General features: G+C 43.8%; 2 protein-coding genes across 2 annotated transcripts in view; one reads left to right on the forward strand and one right to left on the reverse strand.

Moving 5' to 3' along the window:
• RHOJ (ras homolog family member J) overlaps nucleotides 1-25,901 on the reverse strand; it is a 55,919-nt gene that overhangs the window by 21,219 nt on the left and 8,799 nt on the right. The window lies entirely within an intron of this gene.
• LOC310900732 (inositol 1,4,5-trisphosphate receptor-interacting protein-like 1) overlaps nucleotides 1-25,901 on the forward strand; it is a 90,506-nt gene that overhangs the window by 11,547 nt on the left and 53,058 nt on the right. The window contains exon 3 of the mRNA XM_083839139.1: nucleotides 1,112-22,197. The gene's annotated coding sequence lies outside the window, so the exon portion shown is untranslated. The remainder of the gene's footprint in view (nucleotides 1-1,111; nucleotides 22,198-25,901) is intronic.

Raw genomic sequence — 25,901 nt, forward strand, 5'->3', positions numbered from 1 at the left:
CCAGTCTGGGACGTTACTTATTTATAGACAGCATGAATGAAGTTGATTTATTGGAATCATTGACCTCATTGTTTGTAAAATCAGCACTGGAGGATTTCCCCTGCTTCTCAGTGAGTTATTGTTCTGCTAATCAATCTTTGAACAAATTCAGCTTTGCCGATAGCCGAGTCCACGGGGCTTTGGAGTCTCTGCAAGAAAAACTGTGCCCAGTTCCTCCAGTAATACAGTCCTGAGGGAGCTGTTGGGACCTCAGTGTTGTGCAAAGCTGTGTCAGATGGAAAAGACTACCACGATTGTAGTGCCTTGGGAATTGAGGAACAACTGACGTTGTGTCTGAGAGTGTTTTGTTAGGTTTCATTCTGTCTAAATATAGGGCTCCGCACTGCAGCAGACTGGTAGGTGCTTCCTGAGTAGTTCAGCTCCCTGTACATCATCAGCTGTCCACATGGAAGGCAGTTCTGCTCCTGAGTTATGGACTAGTAATAACTGCTTAAGTTATTACTTAATGCACCAAATTTGCAGGCAAGCAGACTTTGTTGTGTGCACTTCAGTGATACTGTAGTCAAGGATCTTTTTACTCTTTCCTGAAAGTAATAGCTCTAAATCCAAGCAAATGTTAGACAGAGGAACAATGTAGCATTAAGTAGTATAAATAGAAAGAACATGAACATATTAAAAATATTATGATCACTCCTAAACAATGAAGAATACTAGATGTCTTCTTAACCCTGATGGAGGGGAAGTGCCCTTCATGATATCATGCGGTTTTTGTGGCATTGAGACGAGTGAAAGAACAAAATTTTGGCTGTGACTGTAGTGTGAGCCTATCCAAAAAATGAAAGGCAGAATGTAGATTATTATCTATATCTATATTTTTAGCTATACTAAATATTTTTAAAGTTTCCATTACCATAGCACTGTATCTAGGAATACATGTTTTGCTGGAGCTGGGGTTATGGCTCAAGTCAATAGCAGAGGCTATTGTAGTAGAGCTCTGAGATAATTAAGAGTTACTGATAATTGGAATAATCTTATTAGTATTCTATCTGTCTGTGCTGACCTGTCTTGCAAAAGACCAGATGCCATGGCATTTTCATTTATTTTAACACAGATGAAGTCAGTCAAGACTCTTTAAATCAGCTCTTTATTGAAACCTAATTCTGCGAAGAATGTATTTGGAGTCTCTTAACAGTGATGCTGAGAGCATGGTAAGTAGAGCAAGGAGTGTGAATTTTTCTCCAGAGAGAAAAGGTGGGAACAAAGGGAGTGTTTGAGTGTTTGCCGAGTTCCTCTCTCCTGTCCGTGTAAGGCAAAAGTCATTCCTCTAACTGCAATTGAGTGCTGGGGAAAAGACTATCTACAAAGTTATGACAAGCATCTGATTATCAAGGGAACGTGAGACTTGATAAATCGCATTGGAATAAATGGAAGATTAGTGACAAAATGAGACAAATCTCACTGAAATGTGCACAGGCAATTCACAGGTTGTTTCACAAAATAATTCCAGAGGCTGGCTGTGTGGTTGGTGGAATCAAGACATCTCTCCACTGCTTCTCTCCTTGTACTGCTCAAGGGTCAGAGCCAGATTTATTTATTTTTTTTTGCCTGGGAGGCAGTGAAAAACAGTCTGGAGAGGCAAAGCTCTCTAACAGCACCGTCTGTTAGGCACTGCTGTCTCCCTAAAAACAGTGGTGATCTGCCGTCGTCCCTGTTAGGTGGCAGCAGGAGCTGAGCTAACGCTGATGGAACGGCACAAAATCCCTGCTCTGCAGCCGACAGGTTGTCCTCACTGCAGGCTGCATCACGAGGTGATAGAGCAGCTATTTCACTCTGACTTACACTGGCAGAAGATACTATGCTCTGAACTTGACAGAGATCCCAGGTGCTTGCTAAGAGGGACTTCAGCAAAGGCATTTTAATCCTCAGCAGCTGTGACACCAGTGGATTGCATTCTTTGAGGACTGAGGCTGACAAGTTGGGGATCTTTCATTTCTAGGACTGCTGAAGAGTTCCTGGTTAAGAATGGCTAAGGAGCATCTTGATGTGTGCTGGCCAAGCTGGTTCTCAGGGCCACCCCAAATTAATCAGCATTAGTAATTGTGGTAGAACAACCAAGGAATGAAGTGCACGGAGCTGTATTTCCCATAACAGCCTGATATCAGGGGAAATATGACTGACGTGCAGGAATACAAACTGGGAAGCAATCACCAGCTTGGCTGCTGTCTGTGCAGAGAGCCTGGGTTTCCTATTCCTTATATGCAGGTGCCAAGCAAGCTGAGCAGATCTGCCTTGAGCTGGCTGCAGTACCTGATGCAAAGATGTGGGTTGTGATGGGCTGAGGTGTGTTTGGATGCTGAATTTGGGCACAGAGCCACGTGGATGTCCCTGAGGCACTGCCACGTGTGTTTGAGCAAGTCCCCCGCTGTCAGACCTGTTCTGCTCAGCGAGCAAAGAGGTGCCTCAGGCATCAATCCAGGTTATGGCAGCATAATTAAAAACAGCATCTCTGGTGCTTGAAAAGCAAGTACCTAATTCTGGGACTATGGAGGGCCATGACAAAATTGCTGCTTTGTATTCCCAGCAGCAAGGTTGGGAAACAAAAATTGTGCTTAGCTTCAGGTACCAAACTTCAGCTGCTGTTTGCCTGCAGCTTGCTAAGATCAGCCAAACATTTGTCCAGAAGCTCTAAACACACATGACTGAGGAAGCAGAAATGTTAAACAGCACAAGCAGAAATCTCGGAAATATTTAAACTTTCTGATAGGAAAACCTGAAGTTAGAAGGGTTTTTTTGTTTTGTTTTGTTTTTTTCTTTTCTTTTTTTTTTTTCTTTTTTCTTTTTCTCCTCCCTTGGCTAGCGTGGAGGTTTTAAACATTGGTAATGCTTGCTCTACATCCTGCTGAGATGTCTTCCACTTTCTTCTCAGTGTGGCAGCCGCTGCGGACAATGAACTGATTGTCATGTTGGAAAAACAACAGATGCAGATGGATGAAATGCCTGGTCTTAACCCTCTGCATGTTTGTGTGTGCGTACATGAGAGAAGGTGAGTGCAAACCTGAGCCTATGAGGTCCTTAGCCTTTATTCGAGTGTGATTGCACTCATGAAGCAGAAGGTGGGACAGAGTGAGATCCAGCCCCCATGACCTCAGAAGGGTACTTCCTACCCCCGCCTGTCTGTGGGATATTTGGTGGCCTTTTCAGCCCAGGCTGGGTCTTGCAGGACCCAGCTGCGTAGTGGCTGCAGCCCAGCCCTGGGTGTGGAGAAGGGACTCTGAAGGGCCTGAGAATTTTGTTCTTTGGACAGAAAAAAATAAAAATTAAATTCCTGCATAGAGCTGGACAGGAATTTTCAGCTAGAAATATTGAGTCAAAATTTTGCAGGTTGTTGCAAACCCATTAAAAATAAGGCTGATGCAAATTGGTGTGAGCACCCCTTTGATTTAAAAGTCTTGAAATGAAAGAGCTCAGCTTTTCCAGCAGATCCTCTTGCTTGCTTATTTATTTGCAGGTTTGCTCTTAGCATGTTTTATAATTTTTAACCTCTCATCCTGTTTTTCACTGAAAATTAATTCTGAAATGTGTGGCTTTTTCAAGAGAGAGGAATTTGTAATGGGTTTCTGCTCTTTAAACTCCTAACTCTTTGGTTAGAATTAATGCACCTAACCTTTCCGTTAATCATTCCACGCCTGAATGCTATTTTTGAATCAGGTCATACGTTGCAATTCGACTAAGTTTCCAGGAATATCTTGCACTCCCTGTTGGCTGTAACTCCGCTTAGACTGTATTTACTCTTGAAAAAAAATTATTAGGCTTCATTCACCTTTTCTTCTACCTCATGAACACCAGAGGCAGCTCTGCTGAGCTCAGAGGAATGACTTCTAGCTGAGAGGAACATCAATCATAATGTCTCCTGGTTGGAAAAATAACTGAATGAATTTTGAAACAAGCAATGTATATTTTTATCTAAATTGCTCTTAAAAGACTTTTTTTTAAAAAGCAATGGTCACTTTAGTCCCAGAAGAGCAGAAATTTATGGTGAAATGATTATTTTTATAACATCTCCTTTGTTCCCTTAAACAAAAAAAAGAACCTCGTCAGCAAAATACAGCATAGTAGCATATACCTCAATTAAAAAAAAATCAAAATATTAGCCAATATGAAATTGGCTTCTCTGCAAATTATTCTTTCATCTGGCAGAAATATTATTTATTTTCCATCTACCATTATTTAAGACTGTATTTTCTTAATAATTGACTGAAATAGAGAGCTCTTAAAACAGGCATTCTGAAAGATAGTTTTCAACATAATGCCTGGCAGTTTTTTTCTATTTCACACTGCTCTCCTGAGAGCTGAGCAGTTCACACCACCCCACCACCCTCTGCCTTGTTTTCTGAGGCTTTAATCTGTATTGGGAAATGTCGACACACTTCTTCAGTTACATGAAAGCAACGCTAATGGGGATCAGATCTGAGTTCAGAAAAAAAAAAAAAAAAGGGACTTTGAAGAAAAATCACGTTGCAATGTGTTGCAAATAAAGGGGAAATTAATCCAGGTAGAAAATCCATAGCTACTTTCTGCAAATTATTACCAAGCTTGATACAATTTGTGCCTTTGATTTGAGTCGCTGGCTAGCATGGTGAATAGATTTTAAGCTGTGTATTTTACACAATCAGATACATTAAAAGCCTTGTTTTTAAGGAAGACATTGTTCTCTGTTTCTATTTTTATGACGGCAACACCTTGGATCATGACTCCATTGTATCAGGCCTGTGCAAACACGGGCAGAGACCAGTCTGGCTCTGCAGAGCAAACACGCTAACAATGAAGGTGGAGAAGGAAAATTTCCTGTTTCGCAGGAAGGGAAGCAAGGTGCCCAGGGGTGATGCAGCTCCTCAGGGCCCCAGCGGGCAGCCCGGGGCTGCTGTGGGTGCACAGCCGGTATCTCCTGAGCCTCCATCCAGGGCTGTAACGTCCCACACCCAACCCTCTCAGCTGGACCATCAGATAACCTTTTCTCCCAGTTCCTGCCCTGTCAGAATAACGTGGCTGATGAACTTCCAGAAATTCATTCCGCAAGTACATCCACGAAGAATCAAGCTGTCAGGTTAAGTAAAGCAGGCAGGGTTGTGTCCCTATGCCAGAGGGTGAGCACTGAGTTATCCCAGCCAGTGACCTGCCCCTGAATGTTCCCCTGATAAACGCAGGTAAGAAAAGGCAGGTAAAAGCAGGACGCGAGGCTTTTGGGTTGGTTCACCCATTTTGTGCTGTGGCTGTGGAGCTGAGCATTGATTTAGGAGTGCTGCAAGGGAAGGAGTTCACAGCTGTATGGGTTACAGCAATGCCAGGGCTCTCCTATACCAACCCTGTGCTTGATTTCTGAAGCTTTTGCTACTGTCACAGACTGGCATTACAAAGAATATCCCTGTGGCTGCTTGCAACCCCACGCATACAAGGAACACAGCCACTGAGCTGCATCAGGAGGGAAGTGCAAGGGGGGCCTGATGCTGGTTTTAAACCCTCTCTGATGCTGCCTGCATGGGGTGGAGGAAGCACCCTGTCTGTCTGGGATGTGTAAGTCTGTCTGTCTGTCTGTCTGCTGGCACTCTGATGCAACGGGGCACTCTGCTCTGCAATTAGTGACCACATTGTGTGCTCATTATGGCTTGCGGCAAAACGAAGTGGAAGGAAAGGGGAAGTGAGTGTGGACCGCAGAGCTTTGACCTAGAACCAGAAGACATTGTGGAGAGAAAATGTAAAAAGCATATTTTTTCGTTTTAATTGCTGGTATTTTTAGTGCTTTGAGCAAAACACCTTTTTTCTTTCATTCTATATTTTTCTGTTCTTGTTACAACCTGATGTCTGTCACAGGGAGGCTGGGTAAGCCAGGTAGACTTTCACTCTACAAAATAGAGAAGGTAGAATAAACTCAGCTGCTTTCACCAAGTGCACTTTGTCTGTTTTTTTCACAGATCCCAGGGTTATCCAGATCTCCAATCAAAGAGAAAAAAGGACAAAACCCATGCATGAAATGGTGCCTACACTTTGGCCGAAGGCTTTACGTAACCAGGCTGGGAGCTGCTGCAAGGACAGGGCTGTGCAATCTCGACTGCGTGGGATGGGCAGCAGGAAGGCAGTGATGGTGCAGTGACAGTGCCCAGTGCACCTCTTCCAGGCTCGGCATCACAGCCTATCCGCTCTGCGCATCCCCATTGCCTGGTGAGGAAACTGTGTAAGTCTGAAGACAAAGGTTTTCCTAAACGCTAACACCAACAATGCAAAATCAAGCAAAATCCCACCCTGTTCTTGAGTATTTTGGTTAAAACAGAATCTGGGGAAGTACTGGTCAGGGAAATGTTTACAGACCTCCGGCACCAGCAGTGGTGCCTGGAGTGTCCTGGTGGCTGCAGCATAGACAAGTGCTGGTGTACTCATGCTGACCCAGCACTGAGACAAACATTACGTGCTGTGGGACAAGAAACAGTTTACATATCCCTGTCCAGAGGGCCACCAAGCAGCACAGACCACAGAGGGCACTTTCCTAGCACAGCTTGCCAACAACAAGCTCTATGTGTGTGTGCAGCATTTGCTTTCGTGTTGCTTGCTCCTGGGCCAAGTGACATTTTCCACAGATGCTGGCTGAGATCAATCTGCACCTGGACATGTGTATGGAAATGGGGTCACAATTACCCAGTTTGTTTGAACAACTGTGGTTTCGGCCCTAAGCTCCTTTTTTTTTATTTTCCCCCCATATGCTTACAGCTCCTGTTTCTAGCAGTTTGATGCCTTGCATGTACTAAATCTTTACTGCAATAGATGCACTGCAATTACTGTCCTCTCCCACTGTACAAACTAAATTTGCTGTTCATTTCTTTCCCCTCTGGCATACAGCCACTTTGTCTGTTGTTGTTTTCAAAGCATTTGTCATCATAGCCAAAAGTAAGCTGCAATATCTGGAAGCTATACCTACATTATTAAATAACTCTGAGAATACTCATGGAGAGCAGGGCTTTCTCTGGCTTGAAAAACGTACCTTTGTACTGGAGGGAGAGTGTTGAATTTCATTTTGCTAAGGTTCTTGCAGGGATGCTAGAACAAATGGGCAGCTCTTTCAGTGTAATGTAAAAATAGCAAGTCTAAGTGCTTCCTGGTCCTCTTGGAGATTGAGCATTCAGAGACACAAGTCTGGGAGTGGCTTCCTGGGTTGTTTCATCCTTGGAGTTGACTTAAATAGGTTGGAGCTAGAGGTGGCTGCGTAAGCTCATTGTTTAAGTGACTTTCACAATATGTAAGGATTCAGGATCCATTGTCAGTCAGAACTGGGATTTGGAGGGGGATGGAGAGCTCAGGACACAGGTAGGATTGCAGCCTTCTCGCATGGCAGAATTTCCCCCTGCCAACTGGCATAGCTGCTCCGTGTGGCTTTGTTTTAAAACTATCAAGTGGAGCACGGATCATAAGCAGTGATGGAAATCCCTCAGTCCAAACCGAATGGAGGCAGCGGGTACGTAGCAGAGGTATGTGACACAGCAGCCTGGCATGGAGTGGCATGGACAGAGCTGTCTCGCTAGCTGTGATGCACACAGCTATTTTTGGCAATTTAACTGCCCGGGCAGGGATGAGTCTGGTCTGATGCAAACTGGCACGCTTCGCTGCTGAGGCTCATATGGCTAACACTGATGCTTGGCACATATTCTTGAATCGTTTCCCTCTTAACTTGCCACACTTCTGTCTTTGCTATTTGTTTTTAATCCTGTCTCTAGTCCTCACGCAGTGAGACGTCTGCAAGGCAGTGCTGCCTGTATCTCTAAGAAGGATGGAATGACACCTCGCCATAGATATGGAGACATTGGTACACCTCCTGCTGTCCCCAAAATCCTGCCACAGGTCATCCTGGAGAGCAGGAGCCCGCTGCTGCTCTCTGTGTCTGGACAGGCTGGTAAGGTACTCTGGTGCTGGTTTCCACACGCACAATTTTTGGTAAACTTCTACTGCGGTGTCTTTCCCCTTGACTAATGTAAAAAGATAAGGTGTTTCTAATCTAGTTATTAGAAGATCCACGGCTCTGCAGGTCAATGGAGATTTAAAAGCATCATTTAATAGCTGAACCGTGCTGCTGGCCTCTGACTGTAGCTGGTGCTTGCAGGGAACCCAAAGCAGCTGCTCGGAGAGGAGCTGTGATGTGTCTGTGCGAGAGGCAGCCCAGGGCCAGAGGCCGATTGTTTCTCTGAGTCGGTGGCATTTTTTCTTCCAGGAATTTTGCTGCATCGTGACTGAAAGGTCATCTTTCTCCTAGCAAGTGAAAGAGGCTGACCTCGATCCCACCACTGCTCCGGGGTCCTTGCTTATAGGGACTGTTCTCATGATGTGGATACAGAGGAGGGGAGGGGACACTTCCACTGGGTTTATTCCCAGTTCAAAACATTACCAGGAAAAACCCTGATAAATCTGAAAAACCTGAAGGTTTCTCTTCAGTTGCTGCTGTCTCATTTCCCCCTGTCAAATTCCCCACGGGCTTGTCATCAGCATTAATCTTGCTTGTGCGGTTCATTCCGCCCTGATCTGCGCTGCTCCCCATCCTCATCTGAGTCAGCCCGGCCACGGGGCTGGGGCAAGAAACGGGCACTGCTCACACAGTGCATCCCTCTGTGCTCCGTCCTGCTGTGTGCTCTGCAAGCACCAGCCATGCCCAAGTCCACCGTGCCGCACCTGTCTGCATGCTGCACGCTGACATTTAGGGAACAGCAGGCTGACTTCCAGCCCGGGGGATCTGTGGGACTCATATTACAGAGTTTAGGAAATCCCCATAAAATTTGAGCTCATTAGACGTGCTCCGTAGCAGAGGCACATCAACAATGAGTCAGATTTGCTGTTTGTCATGCAGCTCACGGTCAAAGCGCGCTGAATAATTGCCGGGCTTCCTCGTGTGCAACAGGGAGAGGGCAACAGGGAGGCGGGAGATGTGCTTACAGCTCGGTCTCACGCTTCCCACCCCTGGCAATGTGCCTTCTGACATCCCTCCCACCGAGGAGGTGCCCGGAGTGCCAAAACTTGCTTTGCTGATGAAGGCTGAAAAAAATCTTTCCCTGCATTTGATGCCGGATTTGTATGACAGGTGCTTTTAATGGAAAGATGATTTCTAAAGAAATTTCCTTTTAAATGAAAGTCTGCAGAAGATGTTGTATTTGAAAGGTGAAACTGGCTACTTTTCTCTTTAGAGAAAAGACAAAGGAAATATCGATAGACATTTTAGATAGACAAAGGAAATATTGCATCAAAATTATAGGAAAAAAAAATAGTAAAGCCTGGTTTAAAGCGGTTGTGTTGAGTGTTGCTGCTAGCACAATTTCTTTGATCTAGGCCACAGAAGGCAGCAAGAGCATCCTTTGGTCCTGGATGGAAGATGTACGACATCCTCCTCCCGTGACACAGGCTGCCGCTGCTGTCTGAACCGAGTTCATCCGCAAACTGCTTCTGCAAGCATAACCTTCAGGGAAGGTTAGTTACACACGGGGACTTGCAAACATCTGACACTTGTGCTGACAGGAGAGCTAAAAGACGACGAAATGTATCTGACAGGCATGCTCTTCCCTTGCACAAGACTAAGAAGAGAGAGCATTTGTCAAAAATGGATGCAGTGTGTGCGTCTCTGCTCTCACGTGGTTACGGTGCAGCCTTTGTAGATGCATGCCTGGCTGTGTGGCCTGCAAAAAGATCTTCTGTCCCTTCAAACGCCACTTTCTGTCAAATCATGGAAATGCTTAGAAGCCAGTGTTGACATTAATGCAAACAGATCTAAAAAAATTTCTGGTAAGGTTCCACTGATAAGCACTTCGGCCTTAATCTTGTGGGTGGATGTGTGTGGGCAGATGCTTTTGTTCCTGCAGAGCCTCTCTGAGGGCAGGGAGAGCGCACACAGGGTTGTAAGTCAGCTATTTGCCCCGAGTTTTTTGCTGGACAGGGTCTTAGTGTGGGGTTTTGAAAGGCAGCTAAATGATTTTAGTCTATATGTCCATCAATTCTCAGCGGGAACTGTAATTCGTTAAGTGACTTAGGCTCTTTCGAAACTCTGTTGTTGCTTTATTATTTAAAAATTATTGTTTTATTTTTATTTTTCCCAACCATTCACACTATATTCTATCTTGTAACCAATCGTTTGAGCCCAAATTTTGCCCCCAACTGTTCATGTAAAACCCCGTCTTCAACCAGCCAGACACCAAACAGATCAAGGATAAGCATGAAAACACGTAGAAATCTGTGGGATTTGCATAGGTCTCACTGTGTTGCATATGCAGCAAATCTTGGAGAATCCAAAATTGAATAAGTTATCTAAAAATATGTTTTTTTAACTGAATCTTGAATTTCACTAAAGTCTTTTTAATAGCAACACAGACATTAAAATACCAGTTGAACACTTAATTTCAAACACTGGGACCTGTGGTATGTGTGCACCCAATTTTTTTTCTTGGCAGTAAAAAGAACTTAGTGAACGCAGTTCCTATAAGGTTTGCGACAGTAACTTCAAGATTTTTCAGTGAGAACAGACTCCTGCTGTCTTAAATACAGTGCTGCTAGAAAATGCTGCAAAAGTTTGTCCTGCCGGAGAGACTGTTTGTTCTTCCACCAGTGCCACATGTAGGAGCTGTGCTCTCAAGAGACGTCTGTTCCTGAAAGACCCCTTCCCTTCCAGGCTTTCCGAGGTCATGCTTCAACATGAGACTTGAAAATCCTAAATGTCAGCAAACAGTGGGGCAATCTGTTAAGCGCATTCAGAATTTAAATAGATTGTCTTTTTCTTTCTTTTTTTTTTCTTTTTCTTGCTGTGTAAGCTTAAAAATGTAAAGGAATTCCAACAACTTGCTACCAAATCTATTGTTGTCCTGCCTGCTCTTCCAATGTAGTGACTTCTGCATACACACCCAGAGCTGCCTGCCTATCACTCAGGTTATGCTTTCTGTTCATTGCTTTTGCAGCATTTCTTATGTCTCTCTTGGGCTGAATCCCACTGAGTCAATGGAAAAGTCCCGTTGCTGGACTGGAAGCAGGAAGGGGCTGTTAAGACTCCTTCTAGTCTGAACTTGACACTGCCTGTAATTCACAACGTATGCAACCAGAAGGGTAATAATAGCCCGGTAAGGAGGGCTACCTTTTACCCTTACACGGGAAATTAGTGTATTTGTGTGTCTGTCCCCTCTGTACTCCCTTGTGCTCTGCTTTCAGAGATCCTTAGGGTAGCAATGACACTTTGCACAGAAGGTTGGAGAGCTGCCACTTTGAATACGAAAAGGAGCGATAAGCTTTGTCAGAGGCTCAACCAGCCTTTGAGGTCAGCCAAACAAGCAGATAGTGCTTGTTGGGAGTTCTGTTAATAAATTACAGCAGCTTTACACTCGTTAGGTACCAGCCTGCTATTAGCTGACACCCCTTCTGTGGCTATCTGGAAAACACCTCTCCGGCAGCGTATGGCTAGTGTGACCCAACACCGAGTGACAGCCAAGTGCAGGGCGTTGTTTTGAGCTCTCAGATCACCAGGGCTGAGTTTGCCCTTGCTCTGAAGGCGAGCTCACGAGCTGCACGTAAGGATGAACAAAGAAGGTTGCTGCTAATCCCGTTGGCTTGTTTGTGCGCTGTCTTGGCATCAGCCCCGGTGCAAGAGATGTCGCTCAGCTTATATATGGCTGAGGAAAGTAGGGGAAAGGAAATAAAATGCTGCAGGAATAACCCTTCACAAGTACTAAGTGCTGGAGAAAGTGAAGACTCATTTTCACTTCAGAAAAGGGGATTCTGGTCTGTAGGCTGCACGCAGATGTGCATGTCCTGCATCTGGGATGCAACAGGGACTCCATCTGCTGAGAGCAGCAAGACCGAACTTTGCAGAACGTGAAAAACAGCCAAAGCCTCCACTGTATAAAACATACTGAGGAAAATGGCTCTGTTGTACCCAGCTTTCCATCTTTAATACAAAAAGACTGCATTGTACTTCTCCTGCACAGCCTGAATGCAAATTCATAACTATGGTCAATGTGGCTGCCTTGCTTCCACAAGGTTTTTCGTACAGTCCCTGCTTATTAAAATGTTAAGTCCTTCATTGAAATTCCACCTCCAGTGGAACAGCCCTTGATCAGCCGTCCCCGGGAAAACAGAGCGAGCTATGATAGCAAAAGCATTGTGATGGACTTCCCTATGCTTTCTTGTCATTTTTTGAAAATTTTCCATTATTTTGGATAAATGGTCAGTGCTGCTCTGGAAACTTGGTTGTGCTTTTGATTCTCTATTATCAAGAAAAGCATAACATCATTTAAAACAAACACCCGAATCAGAAACCAATCCTTGGATAACTTGGGAAGGGCCTGCTTTAATAATATTTTTTGAACGATCCTGTGACTCAAGTGGCATTGAGCTACCATATCCATCTGGCCCTATGTATTTAGATAAAAATTATTTTTCACAGAAGAGAAGATCTGCAGATAATATTACAAGATGGGATGGAAGATGGTCCAACAGGGCTTTGTAAAGGATTCATAGTTTACTTGTCTTTCTCTTTCTCTCCTTCCTGTCTCTTTAGATTTAATTATGATCCTTTTTCCTTGTTCCTTTGAAAACAACCTTTAAAAAATGCAGATGCCTTTGGAGCTGCAGTGAGAAAGCCCTCAGCTCACACAATGAGAGTCTAAAGAGAATGATGTGAGGCTGGAAGATAACTTTAGGCAAGTCCACGAGAAGGGGTAGGGTATAAACAGGGTCCCAGGAAGTCTCCTGACTGCATCTTTACCTGCCAGTGTAAAGAAAGCCAGTGGAAACAGGAAAAAGGCAGAGAGCCCAGAAAGTGGCATTTGTATCACTAGGTGTGCTGACAGGTAATTCAGTGTCTAAATATTTTACACATGTAACATCTTGTGAAGATATGAGTGCCTGTTACATTTCCTCCTAAACCATAACCAGCTTTGTTAACAGCATTTCCCCATTCTTGTTGCCATTATTGGCCTTAGTCACAAAGATGGTTGTCACAAGCTAGCTTTGACACCTCTGCTGCTCTCAGTTCAAAGAGATCCACCTCCTCCAGGTCTGACTTTGGTGGAGTTGCTCCCAGTTTCCACAGTTTGAGGCAGACAGTGATGTTTTATAGTTTTAAAATTGATTGGGAGGAGGAAGAGAAGCAGGGAAGAAAACACAAAGGCAGAGGGGGAGGAGACAGGCAGTACAGCAGGCAGTGTGGACTATTGCCTAGCTTTATTTAATGGGTGCTTTCAATGGCTGGGAAATGACACCAGAAATTTCACAAAGGCAGAATATGTGTTTCAATGTATAATTATATGCTTACAATGTAGTGATCTGGATAATTACGGCCATTATAAAAAAATCCTCTCTTTTTCTTTTGTATTACAGCTATTTCATGGATCATAAAGTATTATCCACTACACAATTTGGAAATTACTTGTTTGTTGCTGTTGTTTGTTTTGTTTTGCTTTTTGTTTGTTTTTCATCAATTACTACAGGTCATCACTGCCTATTTGTTGGGAACAACTCACTAGCAAATAATACAAATGAAGACAAAAACAATCCTACACCAGATCTGCTGCACTTACTGACCATGATCACAACTGCAGTCCCGGGACAGGAAAATGCTAGCCCAAACGACTGTCAAGATCTGGCCCAGTACACAGCATTTCTTTCAGTAAGTGGCAATCTCTCATCTCATCCACGTGGACGTTTTGTGAAGCAAAGTCCTAAATTTCGAACCTTGTAGCTTGCACATATGTTCCTACCACCCACCAGGGACTTGTAAGATTCCAGTTAGAACAGGCACTCTTGATTTTGCTTGCCTTGTACTGGGAGATATATGAGAGTGCTTGTTTATATGAGATTTGGGAGAACAAAGGCTAATTAAATCCCACCCTTCCAATAGGATATATATTTTTTCAACCCTGAAGCAAATTTTCTATGTCTGTGTGTTTTGGCTTTTAAACTCAATAGCCTGCAGGCACCAGCCACGTCAGCAAAGAAATGGAAAGCTCATTATTACACTATTAGAAGGTTTAAATCTTAAAACCAGAGACTATAACAACAGCAAATGGGATATCAAAGGCATGCCCTTCTGCTTGCTCTTTTCACTGAATTCAGGCCAGAGGGATGCTGTGAAGGGTGTTTTGCTGTGCCTGCACACTCTCCAACCATCACAGTACATTGAGGGTATAATTTTTTTATTTTTTATTTTTCGGTGATATTATTGCAGATTTTTATTTGTCCAGATAAACAGAATAAAACCAGATAGGGTGAATTCTGGAGGTAAAGAAGTGCTGTTGGGTCATGCGAATGAGCGTTCATTCCCTGCCCAGTCTTGCTGTGAGCAGTGCCTCTGTGATGCCTGTGCCACGTGAGTTTCACAGGGCAGTTACCTCTGTTCTATAACTGGCCCACAGGTTACGGCATGCATTTTACCACCACCACCAACAAAAAAATATTGTGCATTTTGGGCAGTTGCAGGCCATTTAGGCTATTCTGTATGTATGGCACTTGAAAAAAAATGTTCCCTCCTTCTGCCCTGAGCTTCCTATTTTCCTCACTGGTCCCTCTGGACTTGTTACCCTGCTGCTCTCTATCATTTTTTTTTCCACAATCCCCAGCCTCAATACTTGCGCTACTTGAAGCTTTTCCCCACAGACCTTATTTTCTAAATATTCTATTATTTTTGTGACTTTCTGGGACATTTCCCATTTCCAGAGCATCCTTCAGAAGGCCGTACCAGGCTGAATCAAAACAGAGTGATCTAAATACAACCTGGTTGTACAGGACATGCATTTCCAGTGCATTGCCCAGTCATTTTAATCCTGTAGCATCCTTTCCTGTGCTCAGGCAGGGGCTGTGCACAGCCCTGGTTTGCACCCATGTGAGCGTGGTGCTTGCCCCAGGGTATGCAGGTCACAGAGTCAGACGGGGAGTGCTATTTCTGGAGGATACTGCCACCGAAAGCAAAATGTCTCTGTCACAAAACTGTTTCTACATAAGCAAAGATTTTAAGGCTTCATCTGCACATATATCCTAGGGAAGAAGTCTGCTGTATCCTGTACTGTTGGTTCCCTAAGGGGAAAAAAATCTGCTTGGAGCAGGTCCTTCGGGGGATTCGAAGCTCCCTGGAGGAATGCATCCCTGAGCCAACAGCGTCAGGTGCAGCTGATCCCAGTAAAGCCCGGGGCTTGCGAGGGGCTGGGTTGGTTGACAAGGGTGGAAGGATTTCAGGATAGAAGCCAAGAGCAGGCAGGCTGGAGGCTGACAGCACTGTATACTTCAGAGGAGTATACTGATGCTGTACCTAAAAGCAAACCCTAGAGAGCAAAGCTGGCTGGTGTAGCTTGCTAAGTCCTGCTGCGTACTCTCAGCAAGTCACAAGTGCGAAACATGGTCAGTACATAGGACACTTCTACATGAAACATCAGCAACGGTCCCCGCAACTTTGATTTCTGAGACATGGTATAAAAATTTTTCAGTCCTAGTGAAAGAGGCTGTGAGTCAAGGTATTGCCTCCCAGGGTTTGTTTCTAACCCTGTGGATATTTTTGGGAATTGCCAGGTGCCCTCCTGAAGTTTCCAGTTTAGGTTTAGGTCTGGTGGGACCAGAGGCACTAGCTGGTGTCTGAGCCTACACAGAGGGTACAGTGATGGATAGTTAAAAATGAAACTTGCTGATACCAAATAGCATAGAGATTTTGCATCATCTGTTAAATACCAGAAATTAATTTGATTTTCACTTCCACCCCACCACTGGAAGACAGTTACATCTAAACCTTCAGCCCACAGCAGTCTTGGTGGGCAGGCCCTGTGTAATTCATGCAGAACCAAGGTGGGAGGATGATCATTTCCACTCTCTGTAGGCTGACAAACAAAAAGCTTTGGATGGCTTTAATGGGCCCTGATGAGACACAAGAAGAGCATCAATTTCAGCTGTGTCTGAGTGCTTCAGCACAGACACAACACTGAATTGATGGCAAAAGTGTGTGGCAGCAGTTACTGCCAGGAGAGTTGTTCTGGGAGGAAACACACAAAAATCATTTAACTCCCTCCCTCACTGCTCTAAGTTAATTTGGACATGCTATATTCCCAGCACAATTATAAATTTAAAAATAAGCACAGCCAGGGCTTTAGCTGGAGAAGGACCGCATTAGTGCCACACAAAAGGCTGGAGTGTAGTTTACAAAAAGCTGCTTTTTAAATCGTATGCCTACAATCTATTCTTTCTGGAACAAAATATGGTACTTCCAGCCTACAATATGAAGTGAGTCATAATATTGCCATTCTGCTCCCAGCATAATTGGAGCATACCTATGGTATGAAGTGGGAGAAATATTTGGCCAAGAAGAAAGCTCCAGAATTTTATGTACTGTCAAGACATGCTTAATAAATAGAGAGTATTATTTTCATATTGCGTAATTCAGACTTTGCTCATTCTGGGGTTGTTTCAGCAAAACATGTAAGTGCGTGCTTATCTTTAATTAGTGTTTAAGCCAAGATGACTATTAACATACTTATGGGAAGACCCTAGGGGTCAGGCTTCCTGATGTATATGGAGGCAAACATATGCTTGCACCTGCATGGGGGCTGAATGAAGCCTCGCAGGTAGGTGCAGAGAGTGGGTGTTAGTGGCAGAACGCACATATGCATGCCATGGTCTGTGGTCCTTCATCCTGTGCTTGTGCTGTTTCCCTAAGGACAGACTTCAGTGGTCTCTGAGATCACTCATGTGAGCACAGAGTCAGCTGGGAAGGCTTTGGAGCAGGGTATGAAATTCTCATTGTGACGATGTTCTCCAGAATGACAACAGGCACATTGCCTTCAGCAGACCAGATTTCATTCCCTGTGTGTGAACAGATTCCGAGAGGAATGATCATGTTGTCTATGGCCAACTGTGAAACGTTTTGGCAAAGGAACCAGGGCTTGAACTTGAACTCCTTCAGGTGAAAAGCAAAGGCAGGAGCAAGCTGTGTGCATGTGATATGGCAAGTGAGGCAGCTTGTGGGGTAAGCTTTGGTCCATGACACCGACGATTTGGCCTTGATTCCTGCCCTGCAGCTGTGTGACTTTCTCGACGTCAGTTTGAGTTTTGACCAAACAGCCCAGAAAAGTCTCTTGCTCTTGGTGATGAGAGCTCACAGAATCATAGCACCAGTGAACATTTGAACCCTCCAGAGTGTGAAGTAATAGTGGCCAGCTGGTGCCATCTCAGTTGGGAAAGCAGTTAGCAAATGGCTAAGATATGACAATTAAATCTGGTTTATACCACACCAGAGAGGACTGGTTTGGATTGGCTTTCAGAGGATTTCAGAACAAAGGAGTTTCTCAAAATCTCTGCCCCTTCTGAACAGCAACATTCCTTTGTACCAGCAGGATCTTTGGACTTCGAATTTGGGAACTGATTCTGGAAAACAGATGGGGATCCACTGATGAGATCCTCTGGTCAAACCAAGGTGACAAAACTGACAGAAAAAATGTATGTCCTCTTGTAATCACAGGAAAACACTGGCGGCAAGTTATTTTGATCCCATTCATCATTTCATCATCATAAGCTTACAATTCCCTGTGTAATTCTTTAACAAGGTGAAACAATAGCTTTGAGAGAGTACTCTCAGGGCTGTATCTTTCTGAACAGCCTGCCAACCTGTGTGGCCATGTCTGCCTTGTCCTCTGGGTTTGCTCACCTCCAAGAACCTATTTCCTTACCTGAGGGTATGTGGATGATGGCAAACTGCAGCAACAGTGAGTTTGTTCTAGCAAATTTGCTTTCCTTCATATAAACATTTTTCTCTGGAGTTTATTTCCACCCCTGTTCCTTTGGATGTATTGATCTCCATAGGCTTGCGTCTTCCTACTTTAAGATCTGTTTTCTTTTAAAGCCAGCTACGTGTCTGGGAAATATACACTCTGCTGTTCCAAGAGGGCAGAGGGAGGTATTTCTAGAAATAGCAAGATGACAAACAAATAGAGAGAAATTCTGGTCTTGGCTACCTTACTGTAAACTCAGCCCATGGATCTTTTTTCAGAACTGAGGTTTCCCATCTGTCAATGGATGGCTATAAGTCCCAGCAGATGTTGAAGAGACATCTGGAGTGTATCCCTTGCACTCCCAGTGTCAGTGAGCATCACCCAGTTGCAATATACTTTTGCTGACCTAGGGGAATTTGTGGTCTTCCCTCCAAACAAATGGGTGATTGCAAAAATTGCGGTATGTCTGACATCCTCTCCTACAGTTTCTAAGAGTCTCTGACACCGAGACTCTTGTTTAGCACTTGTCTTTCCATAGCCAAATTTAATGAGCATCTAAATTAGCCATTTTATAAACTAATGGGGTGGGCGCTGAGGAATGGGCTCTCTGCCATGCTGCGACAAGACCATTAGCAACGGGGAAATTGGGAACCTTCAGCATGCAGGAAGCTGAATGAGTGGATTTGAACCTCTTTGGAATGAAAATGAGGGCAGGGGATTTTCCAAGGAACCCAATGTATTTTTCAAAACTCGTCAATTGAATTTGAACGGGCTCTCCAGCTGCCTTCAAAATCTTCAACCTCAGTTTTGAAGGTGAGAAAGAGGAAATTTTCCATCCTCCTACGTCTGGTCACAGCCCAAGGTGCCCGGTCAAGGGGGGAAGGTCTTCCAGCCAGCCACATTTTTCTGAAACAGCTCAATTGTACAGAGCGAAAGCCAAGGCCCAGCTTTGTTCTGGGCTTTGCATGTATATTCAAGTCAGTGTTTATTTTGCCTGATCTGCCCTGACTCTCTGGTTCCTGTTAGTGTTCTCGCCTATTGTTGCTGGTGAACTCTGGCCCTTACCGGGATTTATGGTGGAGTTGCCTTTGTCTGAGGAGGTACAGGGGAGATTTTCCAAAATTGGAGTGCCAGGACAAAAGCAAGGGCAGAATGTTTTTGCTTTTCCATCCCATTCTACCCCTTTTATCTCCTGCTTCCTCTCCTCTGGGCTGTTTTTCATCAGCAGCTGCCCTGCCTCTTGTGGTTGCTCTTTGCCCCCTGTCCCTTGTAGAGGCATGGAGCTGCCAAGCCTCTGCCCTGTGCCAAGATGCCATATATGTTCCTCTGCTGGCCAGCCTCTTTCTCATCTGTACATACTATTAAAAAAGGTGGAGGGCAATAAATCTCATTTACAACCTCCTATAACTAACAGAGGTTGCATCCCTGAGATGGTGAATGCCTTTAGGACTTGTCTTTGTTCAGCAACATGCATCTGTGCAAATGATTTGGAAGAAAATTCCCTAAAGCAGAAACTACAGACACTTCTCTAACTGTTTCTGTAAATTAATATATCAAAGAAAGTAAGTCAGGAAAAAAAACAAAACAAATATGGCTTCTTTGTAATCTGGTAAGTCTTTGACAAAAATAATTTTTCACCATTGTTAATACATGAGCATTTCCTTCCGTCTCCTGAAAATAAATAAGGTGAAAATTTATACTTGTTCCTGAAAAATTATCTGTTGTGTGTCAGAAATCCCTTCATTCTGATTTCCTTGAGCTTAGCAGTTTGCACAGAAATGCATTAAGGAAATTATCTGCTTTTTTCACTTATTTTATCGATCTGCTTATTGGCCTTCTATTACATGCGACACATTTGTTCACTTCAAGGGTTTCCTGGCTTAGATTTGCTTTGACCCAGCTCTGTGAGTCTGCCCAAGCCAGATGAATCCAGCAGTTTGTGTGAGCATAGCTAACTTTGAAAACGATTGCTTAAGAATCTATTATTTCCTCTGTATTCAATATCAAAATGTGTTTACTACAGTTTCGTCATACTGAAGATCATCAGACAAAAAGCTGTGTATTACGGCAACAGGCATAAATATTTACAACGAGCAGAGCCTATCTAATTTTAGGTACCTACACCCTCCACACCCACTGGGAAATGAAACCAGGCTCTTCCAGGATATGCTCCCAGCTCTCCTCAAGAAGCAGATCCATTAGGCACTGTCGGTAGTGCCTTCTCATTACCTCTGATGGCTCTGTTTCTACTCTTGCCTGGCAGCTCACAGCTGGAGGATGTTAAAAGGGTACGATAGCTGAAATTTAGTGGTCTTCAGACACCCAAAATGAACTTCTTTAGGTCAGATGTAATTCATTGTAAGAAACAGGATTTTGAGCCCTCCGCTGAGAAGCTCCTGGGAAGGACAGAGCACTTTAGCTTCTGGTTGATGGAGTGAATCCTTTCTATTGAATAGTGGTTGCTTTGTTTGTTAACATGAGAGGTAATAGAAATGCAGTTATATGGGGAGATCCAGAAAGTAGCCCTACAGTAAGAGAACTCGGAAGTTGGAATATAGGTTGTATTTCAAGCTCGGACTAATTGTACTCAACCCAATTTCCCTGACTATGGTGGTGTTCTTCCTAGTTTATTCAGGCATAAGCTCCAAATCAGGTCCTGTATTTCCTGCATAATCTATAAGCAGTGTCGCTAGAACGTGGGTACAGACATTTCCCCCCACATTCACTGGGCGTCACCGCTGATGTCCTCGACCCAGTGTCACAAGCTCTGGGTTCCACTCACAGTAGCAAGATATGAAGGAAGATGTGCTTTGAAAACCTTTGAAAGCACTTAGACTAACTTGCTTCTTCTGGAAATCAAACCTATGTGGTCTTATTAATTAGAATGTAGATTTATTAGACAGTAATGTGATGACAAAATTCATCGAAGGAGAAGAGAAAAAAAATCTTTAGGGAGCATATACTAGAAAGATTAAAGACACTGTGAGAGAAAAACAGTTCTGTTTTCTCTTTTCCAGAGCACTTGCCTTGTGCTGTCGTTATGTTTGCCAAGGCTTGCAAGGATTGCCAGCCTCTCCCTGCAGCCATCGCATCTCTTTATATTGAGAGAGGATAAAACCACACCTGAGCTCACACTATGTCAGGCATTTTCCTTGGAAATTTTTGTCTCTGTTGCACAAACATTTCATTTAGAGGAAGTGGGTGGAAATCTGCCTTTGGATAATAATGGTTGTGATACAATAACTGTAAAATGGATAATAACAGTAACCGACTAGTACTGGCCAGGGGGCTGATAATTCAACTTTGCGGCAACTTCTGAGGTTTTACTATTTGTTTTCATTTTACAGTGGAATGAAAACAAAACCTTCACGTATTATGTTTTCAATTTAGGTCTTTCTTGCTGCACTGTCAGAAATAACTAGAGTGCCCTGGACCTCAAGAATTTGTCCTTCCAAGTATTTAAAAAATGCTTCAACTTCCATGAATCAGCATTTTTCCTGGTGGGATAGTTCATCAAAAATGCTCTGGCCAGAACTTTTGCTAACCCTAAAAGTTCAAAATCATGTCTAATGCCCCAAAACATAGTTGTTACAAATAACTTGTTTTATGGTTTATAGATTGTTTCTGGACTGTCTTCTCTTAAGTATACCTTTTCCCTCTGTCCTCTAAGGAGGTACATCCGTTTCCCACCCTCCTCCACTTCTTTTCTCCCATTTTCTTGGGCTTTTCTTGTTTCTCATGCAGCTTCTGGGCTCTTTTGACCTTTCCTAGGTTACACGCAAGAAGCTATGCTGAGATAATGTTTTTATGGTATGCTGTGGCAGGGACTTGCCAGGAAAGAGGTGGCTGCTGGACGGTCTCTGCAACAGATAGTGGTCACTGCAGGGTGGTCCCACTACCTTCCTGCAAATCCCTGTCTGGCTGCTCTTTGGTTTTCATTCTTCTCAGATGGCATTTTCCGTCAGGCAGAGCTGACATCCGTGAGAAGGCAGAAACATCTGCTGTTATGCCCTGGCCGGCTGCCGCCCTCACCAGCTCGGCAGTGCTTGAGGAAATCCGAAGAGCCACACGGTAATAATTATCACTAAGTGCTTGTGGGGCAGCCGCTATGTGTGCAATGTCTGTGGTTTGGGTTTGGACCCAGCTGGCTCAGGGATGGCTCTGCAGGACCTATACCTAGTTCTGGCCAGCCCCATGCTCTGTGCTGCGCCTAGGCATGCTTTGGAAAAAACAAATTGTCTTTCTTCTTTTCTAACACTTCAGGTGGGAAGGCCTTTTTTTCCTATTCCTTGGAAAAATGAAAAACAAACAAACAAACAAAAAAAAACAAAAAAAAAGCAGAGTGGAAAATAAATATCCAGGAAAAAAAATGCATCCATTCATTCTGAAAGATGGAGGGAACAGCAGAAAGGGGATCAAGAGCTGGAATGACTTCATGTGATGAAAGGTAAAAGGTGATTCTCCAGTCTTTGTATGAATTGTCACCATGAACTAGTGTGAATGTTATCACCCAGGGACAAGGTTCCCCTGTGTCCTCAGGAATTTCCACCCTGTTAGGCCTAGTCTCAAAACACCGTCTTCCTTGCAAAATTCTCACAAGAGTTGTTCTTTAATGTCTCGTGTTCGTATATTTAAATAGAGAACAGGGGGAGGGAAACCCAGTTGGGAGCACCATGTGGAGACAACACAAGTTATTCCTGTTCTACCATTTTCTCGGCATAGATTTCCTCTGTCAAACAATACTTCAGATTCAGGACCTCGTTCTGCATTCACGCTCCCCATTGCTTCTTACTTCCTTGGGAGCACTGGGAGGGACTTATGGTATTGCTACAAGCAGCTCTTTACAGGAAAAGAAATTAATTGGGCAATATGCTTCAAATAATGGAAGAATGAATTATTTCAACATTTTAGCAGTTTCCCCGGAGGGAGAGTAGAGGGAGGAAAATGCACTTAACACTCTAAAATATTAAAATAACAAGAACCACAACAACCTCACCCCTCTGGACTTCAACCAAACTGAATGGTTTAGGTAAATTCTCAGCAGATCTCCAAGTGGTACACCATCAGAGAATATTTCTATGCATGGCAAGGGAAATTCTCTATATTAATGATATAATGAACTGCATCAGCTAATCTGGAGTTCTTCAGTAAGGCCTGGTTTCTGGCAGAGTAGCTGAATATTTTTCGAAATATGAACTCCCCCTTTAATATCAAGTTTGATCCTGTTTTCATGGATGATATTAATGGAAAATTGCTTTCTTGAAGCTGTATTTCATATATATATATTTAATGAGAGATGTTACTCCCTTGTACTCCTGGAATAGGCTTAAGATATTCACAGCAGTAACTAAAAGGCAGTGAGATGAAGGGAATTGTATTTGATTTTTGAGATTTACAGGTTGCACACACAGAACAAAGCAAAGCAACACTCTTTCTACAAGTTTAAATACAGTATACAAATACCCTCCTCGATTTTGTTCATGCTCTCACTGAAAATTTTAATGGCAAATTTGCAGAGAACAAAAAGCAGACTAAACTGAAAAAAAAATACAGACAATTCTATGGCATCCTTTGTGTTTTGATATAGTGGTAAAGGTATACGTGTAGTTCTAGCTAACTAAAAATAAAGATACGATTACAAAATACCTATCTGTGTAGGCAGATCCTGAACCCTCATTGAAATTTGTGTGCCCATAAGGAGCAATTTGGGAGTGGGATCATAGAACTGACCCTGTCAACAGCTGTTGTCCGACTTGAATGGACAACATGAAGCCCTTGGGTTCTTCTTCCCCTACTTCTGCAAGCCATTGCTTGAACTGTATAGAAAAAAATAGACAGTCTCAGGAGGCATATTTCAGTATAAAGAGTTTGTTCCAGGGCTGAGTTTCCCCAGCGGAAACGCCTCACCTTTTAAATGAAAAATCAGGTCTCTGCGTTTCTGCTGCTTGTTGCCATTGCAGTGGTGCTGCTCACGGAACGGGTCTCAAGCAGCCGGGCCCCAGAGTTAGAAAAGGACCTTGACTCTACACCTAGTTATTGGAGGAAAACACACGGAGGTAAGCCAGCCAGTCCTGAACCAGAGCTGGGGAGGCTGCTCAGAAATAGAGAGCGTCCGAGATGGGAAGGGTCTGGCCTTTGAGGACGGAGCTGCTCACAGCAGCTGGACGGCTGCCCGCTCTGGAACTGGAGCATGGGACAGTTTATGAACTTAAAGCACATTTTCCAACCTTATGGGATTTTCCTTATGATCTGTTCTCAGCAAAGCAGCGTTATTATTGTAAATAGATGCTCTTTTTGTCCCGTCTCCCAGGGGATAAAAATTCATGTTATGTTTGAAAATGTATGTTTTTCCCACTCGTTGCTGAAGCAGTTCCTTTCCATAAGGTCTGCAGAAAGCCGAGCATTAGCAGATACTGTTAATATCATTACTTCAAAGTTCTAGCTGAATGTCTTTGCCAGAGAGTCTTTAATAAAAGACGTGGCCTCCGTCCCCTCAGAATTGCAGGGGTTGGAAACGAGTTTCAGTGAGTCATCTCAGGCGTCCTCCTGCATTGTGGCAGGACCTTTCTGTCCAGCCCCTCTGCTCTTAACTCTTTCAGATGCCTGACTGCTGGCTCCTGTGCTTGTCGCTGGGACTGCTGTTTCCACAATACACTTATGTACTGCTCTGAACCAGGAGCGAGGATCCAGCACTGTGGTGCTGTTCCCACTCCTGCTCCCAAGCCATCACCCTCTTGCCTGTGCCACTATGTTTGGGAATATTTTTACAGCTGCCTCCCTCCTTCCTTTGGGAGGTTTTTCAGCTCTTTTTTTCCCCAGTGCTTCTCCTGTTGGTGAATGAGTTTTCCAGGCTTTTCTTCCCTTGAGGCTGGTTGGCATGTTGTATATTTACGGAGTGTGCCAGCTCCCGAGGCAGAAAGGCAACCCTGGGGCAACTCAATTTTTGGTGTGCTGGACCTACCCTAAGTTTGGGGAACTGTGCCAGCTGTCACACAGTCCTCATGCCTTCTCCTTTCCTGGGATCAACACTTTGTGCCTTCAGGGACTAGCTGAGGACACCACTCCCCAGCAAGAGCCACAGGTTGCAGATGGTTGCTGTTCCCCCAGCACCCTTCCAAGCCATCTTGAATACTCATGACTCTCTTTGCCTTTAGTGATGTCTCTTTAAGAAGAGGTTATTGGTTTTGGTCATAAATCTATGAGTATGTATGCAGCAGAGCAAGTATTCAGGAAAAGCCATCACTGCATAATGAGATCTGCATCCATCTCAGCCAAAGGTGATAGCAACCACAGAGTTGGACTGTGCCATCAGGTCCTCCTTCATGCTATGCTCACCTGGCTGTGTCTCTGGGACTGCTGAGCCATGATGGATGGTGCTTGGGATTGCAATGAGGTGTAATGATTCATTCTCAGCTTTGGGAGAGCTTTCCATGTCCACCTGGGCACATGGGAAAGTCATTGGCTGATTAACAGCACTTGAGCATTTTAGCACATGGACAAGTTGCACGTGAGGTCTAATCCCTGCATTCAGCTGAGGCTGCTGATAGCATGGCTTGTCTTGGGTGAAAGACTTCTGAATTTGACTAATGTTTGGCAATAAATAGGGTAAATTCACCTTTTTATTTTTTTTTTAGGTTTTATTTATTAGAAATTATTTCAAAACACATTTTCCGAGATCTTATGTGGGAAAAAAAGGAGAGGTGAATACCCCATCACACATCCAGTCTAGTGTTCACCCTGATCTCAGTGGTTCTTGGACAAAACCTGAGGTGACAATTTACAAAGCCTCCATTCCTCTGTATCTTATTCCTTGACAGGAAAAGACTCCTAGCTTGAGATACAAGAACATTATATCTGACAGGAGACTGGTGAGTGGTTGAATGATCACCCTTAAAAGAAGACTAGAAATACAGTAACTTGGATTTTTTTCATTGCAAAGATAAATAATAATTTGACAGGAGATGTCATTATTGTTTAATGACTTTGTCTGAACAGAACAATTGAAGGAAATATGTTTGCTCTTCCTCATCCCTTGCCATTTCCATGATGTCATTAGGTTTGGCCCTAACAATTGGAAAGTTAGAACATAGGAAAGGCACTACCTGTAGGGTGAAATGTACACAATGATGCACGGTAGCAATGATTTGTATC

The sequence above is a fragment of the Anser anser genome (assembly GCF_964211835.1).
Source record: "Anser anser genome assembly, chromosome: 5".
Taxonomy (NCBI): domain Eukaryota; kingdom Metazoa; phylum Chordata; class Aves; order Anseriformes; family Anatidae; genus Anser; species Anser anser.